The sequence below is a fragment of the Poromitra crassiceps genome, assembly GCF_964638095.1.
Source record: "Poromitra crassiceps genome assembly, contig: HAP1_SCAFFOLD_2080, whole genome shotgun sequence".
Taxonomy (NCBI): domain Eukaryota; kingdom Metazoa; phylum Chordata; class Actinopteri; order Beryciformes; family Melamphaidae; genus Poromitra; species Poromitra crassiceps.
Genome location: NW_028150345.1, coordinates 10,001 through 17,000, shown reverse-complemented (window position 1 = coordinate 17,000; position 7,000 = coordinate 10,001). Strand labels below are relative to the sequence as shown.

Sequence of the window (7,000 nt, the reverse complement as noted above, 5' to 3'; positions counted from 1 at the left end):
TGTCACTCTGCTCTGTGTGTACAGTATGTGACTATAGAGAGTGTGACTGGGTCCATGTCTAGGGGACTGAAGGAATGACCACTTTACAACACACCTGTTCTGGGCTCTGTGATGAAAGGAGTCTATTTGTTATCATGAAACTCATCACTCCTATTTAATTTGTAATAAAGGACAAAGTAAAGAAAGAGAACAAAAAATCTCTCCTCGAGGTACAACACCTTCAAACTGTGATCAGCTGTGCTGCTTTTGTGTTGGAGAAACAGAAGCACACGTGTGACAGAAATGTGATTTATTTTGAATTCTTGAGGAGTGAAAATCTGGACAGAGGAAAGTGTATTAGTGATGCATCTGCATGACTCAAAAACTTATCATTGAGGTGGCAAAGCCTTCACTCCCTCAAGCTTTGACTTTTGATTATAAAAGATATGTATTATTCTTTGTGTAGGCTAAATGTTTTTATTTGATATTTGATATTATTGATATTTGTGCAGAGTACCTGTTTCTAAATACCTTGCCACAAAAGTACATGTCGTGGTGGTCGCAGTAATAATGGTTGTTGTTTGTTTGCACTGAGTCCAACAAGATGTCAAATGAAAGCTGAATCCACAGATTCCAACAGTATCAGTCTGATCAGTCTACGAGCAAAACTCACTGAACTAGCATCTGAAGAACAACACTTACTCTCATGACAGGCTGTGGTAATAGATTACTTTGAACATGTGTATTTTATATTTGATGCTCCTTGACTTGCAATACTTGCCTTTTACATTTACTCTCGTAAGTTATCTTACTATGTTTATTGATGTTATGCACTGAACACCAAAGTAAATTCCTTGTAGCCTGTGTGTAAACTTACTTGGCAATAAAGACAATTCTGATTCTGATTTTACAGATGTTTATCAGAGGAGACGATGGCTGGAAGAATTTTTTTTTTTTAACAATCTTTTAGAATAAGTATCCTTTTTATTAGAGGACTTGTTGTGATCCATGTGTGTGCAGAAAACAAGGAACCAACTGCCCTTTTCTTTTCCATTCTTATGACCAGAGAAACATTGGCTTTAATGTTCACCAAATTGATTGATTGATTGATTGATTTTATTTATGGATATAGCAGAACAAAATCCAAGGACTGGACATGTAAAAGTGAGAAGACTTATTTCCAACATGGTCCCTGGTCTTATAAATCAGGACATACGGTCACACATAACATAAAATAAACCAAATAGAACAATATATATATATATATATATATATATATATATATATATATATATATATATATATATATAAATAAAATCATATATATATATATATATATATATTTATTTATTTATTTATATATATTTATTTATGGATATAGCATATAATATATATATATATATATATATCCTCCCTTGCTTTCAAGCTCAGGAACCGCCACTGGTGCATATGTACCCGGCAGGCAGACAGTGTCGATTGTATAGCCTAAAATTAATTGTATAGCCTAAAATGATAGGGGGATCAAGCTGGACAGCTTCAGACTCTGCTGTGTTCCTGGTGGAGGGGGCAGAGTAAGAGACACACTCAGTACGGACTGAGGGGATGGAGGAAGTGATGAAGTCCTTCCTGGGTGCGTAGGCTGTAGCTTTATTTACTCATCGAAGCCATTCAAAAAGAAATGCGGCCACCGGCAGCTTACATGACATCATAATTAGGACTTCTCCTATGACAAGTGGAAAGCGTGTGTGTGTGTGTGTGTGTGTGTGTGTGTGTGTGTGTGTGTGTGTGTGGCGGGGGGGGGGGGGGGGGGGGTTCAGGGGTCAGAGGGCCTCCACACACCCACTGTAGCTTTCAATGAGCAGGCAAATAAAGCATTAATAAAGTAAGCATTGAGCAACTCAAGAAACTGGCTGTTTTAGGTTTTAATTTTGTTTTCTTGACCTATAAATGCCTGTGTAAAACGTTTTCAAAAGACATACTCTTGTCTGCCATAATTGTTTTTCTTTTGTTTAATTCAAAAACCTATTTATAAATAAAAATGATGTGACACACAATAATCTGAAGTGAAGTCTTGCCATTTAATTTGACCTGCTTTAAAGCTGCAGGAGGCAACTTGGTACAGTACTTTGTCGCCCCCAAGTGGCAGCGGGAGCTAACTGTTTAAACTTTTTAAAGTTTGAACTTTGAGGTACTTCATTACCCAGAAATTGTGTTCAGCATGGTGTGAGTAGAAGTGGTGGGTGAAAAAAAGTGTTTGCAACAGATTTTCTGGATGGAGCTCTTTCTGGCTGCTTTTAACACACAGTTTTACTCCTAAGTTTTGTTTTGTCACTTCCTACTTCCCCACCAGTGACCATAACTGACACCAGAAATTCATTTGGGCAAACAGGATTGATCAGTTGGGATGGGACTCTTTTCTCTCTTGCAGCCCCTCCAAATGTGATCCATGTGTGGTCCATGCAGGCCCAATTGGCCTTGTCTCTGGGTGGGAAGCCAGAGTAAGGGTATGTGTCCTGTTCGCTGCACCAGCGCCTTCTCTGGTCAGTCGGGGCGCCTGTTCGGGGGGAGGGGAACTGGTGGGAATAGCGTGGTCCTCCCACACGCTACGTCCTGCCAGTGAAACTCCTCACTGTCAGGCAGAGGTGTAGTGCTATCTGAAGAAGTGGGGGAACGCACCTATTCACCTTATTCCGGGACTTACGTGTCCCATGATTCTCAGCGGTTGCCGGTTGTCAACTTCCTGTTTAAAAAAAATTCACTAGCAAGGACGTGCGCGCCGCTGTCCTCAGATCAGGGGTGGACAATAATTTTTCCTGGGGGGCCCACATGAGAAACCCAGATTGTTGCCGCGGGCCAAAAAATATTGTCATGCCGTAACATCTAATTCTATCACCAGATTAAATTGTAGAAACATTTATTATATTGAAAATCACTCCGAACAACCAATTTAGGTCATCTGATTCGATTTATTCAAGCTTCATAAGTAAAATGGTGTGGTTTGTCTTGGACCTCCCGGGCCAGGCAGAACCATCAAGAGGGCCGGTTCTGGGCCCTCCGGGGCAGATAATAATAACCCGCCCAGGTCTGATCTAGATGTTGCTGAGGGCCGTCCCCTTCGATTACAAAATCTCCCTGCAAAGTCTGAGCAGCAAAGACTTTGACCTATATCTTTTGATTTTCTTTGCATTGTTTATTTCTTAATTAACCTGTAATGTGCATTATATGTTGGGTGTATTGTATGTCCTGTTCTTAACAACAGGGAAATAAGTGTTTGCACTTTCACATGCTATCCCTTGGATTGTGTTGTTTTTTTAATATCCATAATAAAATAAAATAAAAATAAAATCAGACCATAATTAAATTGCATTATATCATCTGCATTTTATTATATCATCTGTATAATAAATCATCATTTTACTTCAAGGATAGACTCTCTCCTGATTGAAATGCCTGTTACAAGCCTGGGAGCAACTGACTGGCTACCAGCATCATGATGCTACTGATAGGAGCTGGCAACCTGCAAAAACGGAGATAGCTGCTTTCCAGCAGACTCATTGTGATGCTGAGATCTTCTGGAAAGCCTACAAAGTATTGTTGACAGGAAAGGAGCGCATGAGTCAACAAAACCACAGGAAGGTAATATTGTGGCTGGGCCGCTGAGCATGAGGGAATTGGGGGAAAAGAGTTGGGTCCTTTGAGAAAAGGTTTGAAACTAGTAGACAGTATCTTGTGCTTGAAGCACAGTAAACAATCATTGCTAGGGGGGATTTCAAAAGCTCATTGTTGCTAATCATTAGCGCCAAGCTGAGTTTGGGGTGGTGATTTGAATTTCCTGTATTTTGCAGAATTCGGCTAAGGGAAAATTCTCACCAAAAACACATGTTTTGCTCATTCATGTGATAACCTATAGCCAGATATGCAGGCTAGCAGATATGCTATATTCAGCTATTTGAAGGTGCTACATTTAGCATTTAGCATTTCTCAAAAATTAAGACCATATTTCCCATAAGCACTTTGCTTCCTGTCACAAAGAGGATGTTGCCCTGGCATCACTCTGTATGCATTTGTTTTGCAGAGGAAGAAGGATAAGAGCCCTTCAGAACCAGTATGCATTGCAACAAGACGGGCAAGCTAATGTCAGGAGGACACTGCAGCGCCGACATTACAACTGGAAGAAAGTTTGGTTTTGTGGCGTTAAGCCACACAGCTGATTTCCTGTGGAATCTGACCCAACACAGCTCACAATGTAAAACGTAGAGTGGAGCCGGGTTGAGGCCGCCAATCGTCTCACCAAAGGGTTTATCGGAATTATCCTATAATGTCTAAAAAATTAATGTAGCAATGGTTTATTGATGTTAAAATGCTCCACAAAGCACCTTTAAAGGTAATAATCCAAAGTAGCACTCGAGGTCAAAAACAATTAGGATAAAGACCATCTTGACTCACTAGAATATTGAAACTCTTTTAATTATGGCTTTTAAACATTTATACACAGATGAGTTTGATAAGAGATCTTTATTGAGAAAGGAAGTCCCTTTCTGTCACACGCACCGGCCTTTAGAGACCTTTCATTCATCTCCCATTTCCTTTTATAGCACAGAGTCCTCTGAGTAACACACACACACATAGACAGTAAACAGTATGTATGTTCCCCTTTTTCCCTTTCAGGCCAATTTCAACCGTCTTGATTTGACAGTCCACGGCTTTTTATGTTCTATTTCCAAAGCTGAGGGTCGTTTCCATTTCAGGCCAGTGGGGAAATGACACCTGCGTCCGTTTGGTGATCTGCTTCGTTTTCACAAAGTGCTGCTTCAGATCAATTCTCCTGCTCAGTCAAACAAGACACAGGTTTCATTGCATTTCATTTCAACGTGGTTTCACAATCCTGCTTCAAAGACCTTGATTGTTACATCGCACTGTCCTCCAGTCCCTTTTCCCATCCCTCCAAGGCCACCTGTGAAACATCTAAGCAGTCACTCAACTACACGGTGAGGACAGGGGGGAGGTTAGTGTTACTAACTGCCTGAACATTTATGACATTGCTCCTTTTACCCCTTTTTCCTAAACAAACGTGGTCCCTTTATTTCCTATTACTGCACTGTATTGTCATAACAAAATAAAACAAGACACTGAATATACTGTACATCATTTGGTGTGCATAGATATGGATAAAGTGCAAACAGTATTTGGTTACAAAAGCTTTAAACTGTGTTTCCACCTGTTCATTTAAGGCTTGATCCAGTCTTTGGAGCGTCTCTGCTAATCCCGTGTAGTTCCCTTTCATCTCCATCACTTTCCCATTGTGCTTCTCCGTCACACGCTCCTGACCGACCCACGGCAATAATACTGTACATCCACTGGAATCTCTCTCTCTCTCTCTCTCTCTCTCCACCCAGCTGCTCAGTTGTAGTTCCTCAGCCCCCTGGTGGGGGACAGTGTTGCCGTTGAGTTGAGTTTAGAGGTCTTCTGCACGGGGGGGGGCATGGAAATGAAGCCTGAGCCCAGTCTGGGCCTGCAACAACGTTCAGGGCCCGACCCAAAACTTTTGAAGCCTATAAACCCGACCCCCGAAATCTAAACCGTTCCTATTTCAAAGTCATAGCTCTCGTGGTCCGTGTATTTTTTTTTTGGTCATTCTCTTTTCTTTTCAGAAACAAAGGAAGACGAAGGGGAAAAAAAAGAATGTTGATTTGATTTTCATTTAAAAAATCCACAAATCAAAGAGAGAGAGAGAGAGAGAGAGAGAGAGAGAGAGAGAGAGCGAGAGAGAGAGAGAGAGAGCAGCACTCAGCAGAGGCAGGGGGGCTGTGTGTGCCCATGCTGTGCGACACAGAGCTTCAGGAGCAAGCGAGGAGCATAAAACCACTGTGCTCTTTTCCACGCATGAAAAACAACAACAACCCAAAAAACGAGCGAGCCCGACCCGAGCCCGAATTCTTTTCTTTCAAAACCAAGGTCGACCACGACGTCCAGTCTGTGCTGGCGTGGGGTCGTGGGGTCGTGGGGTCGTGGGGTCGTGGGGTCGGGGGTCGCACACCTCTAGTCCAGCTCTACAGTGTACTTCTCGTCCAGCACACAGATCTCCTCTGGGATCTTCTCCTCGGAGTCGGAGCGCTCCGACAGCTTGTCCAGGTGCTCCATGTCGCTGAGGCGCTCGGCCACACACTGGGCCGTCAGCCGGGCCTCGGGGTCGTGGTCCCAGCACTCGTCTATGGTGGCGCACACCAGCTGGATGCCCTGCAGGTGGAGCAGTAGAGCAACAGATATATAATCAGAATCAAACACCCGACACACACATACTTGGAGCTGTGCGCGCTACATCCTTCCACAGATATAATCAGTCACTAAACATGACATAATGGCAAATGTGATGGAGACGGAACACCATCCCCCTCAAGCTGAAACTCTATGCATGTTCATGTGGGGCCTGTGTGTGCGCGTCAGTTTGTGTGTTTTTTGTGCATACCGCTCTGTGTCTATTTATATATATATATGTGTGTGTGTGTGTGTGTGTGTGTGTGTGTGTGTGTGTGTGTGTGTGTGTGTGTGTGTGTGTGTGTGTGTGTGTGTGTGTGTGTGTGTGTGTGTGTGTGTGTGTGTGTGTGTGTGTGTGTAAAATGGGAGCATGTGTGAAAAAGAGAAGGGAGTTGTGTCACAAGAACTTCGTTTTTGCAGATTTGACAATACAGCAGAATGTCATCATCAAAATACGTTTTTGAAAGACTGCCATGTTCATACCACTCAGATGCAACAACGTTTTGAAAGAAAGCTTATTAGGAATCAGAAATGCCCATGCTCATTCTGAACTCTGCTGTAGCAAATGCTCGACTACAGGATACCTGCTGTATCTAAACCTACAATATACCTGCTGTATCTAAACCTACAGTGTACCTGCTGTATCTAAACCTACAGTATACCTGCTGTATCTAAACCTACAGTATACCTGCTGTATCTAAACCTACAGTGTACCTGCTGTATCTAAACCTACAGTATACAGTACCTGCTGTATCTAAACCTACAG

At 42.4% G+C, this 7,000-nt stretch overlaps 1 pseudogene across 1 annotated transcript in view; it reads right to left on the bottom strand.

The window, feature by feature from the left end:
- Positions 1-4,437: 4,437 nt before the first annotated feature.
- Positions 4,438-7,000, bottom strand: part of LOC310772142 (TGF-beta receptor type-2 pseudogene) — a 4,047-nt pseudogene continuing 1,484 nt past the window's right edge. Inside the window, exon 2 of the transcript XR_014553987.1 lies at positions 4,438-6,216. The product of XR_014553987.1 is annotated as a TGF-beta receptor type-2 pseudogene (transcript). The remainder of the gene's footprint in view (positions 6,217-7,000) is intronic.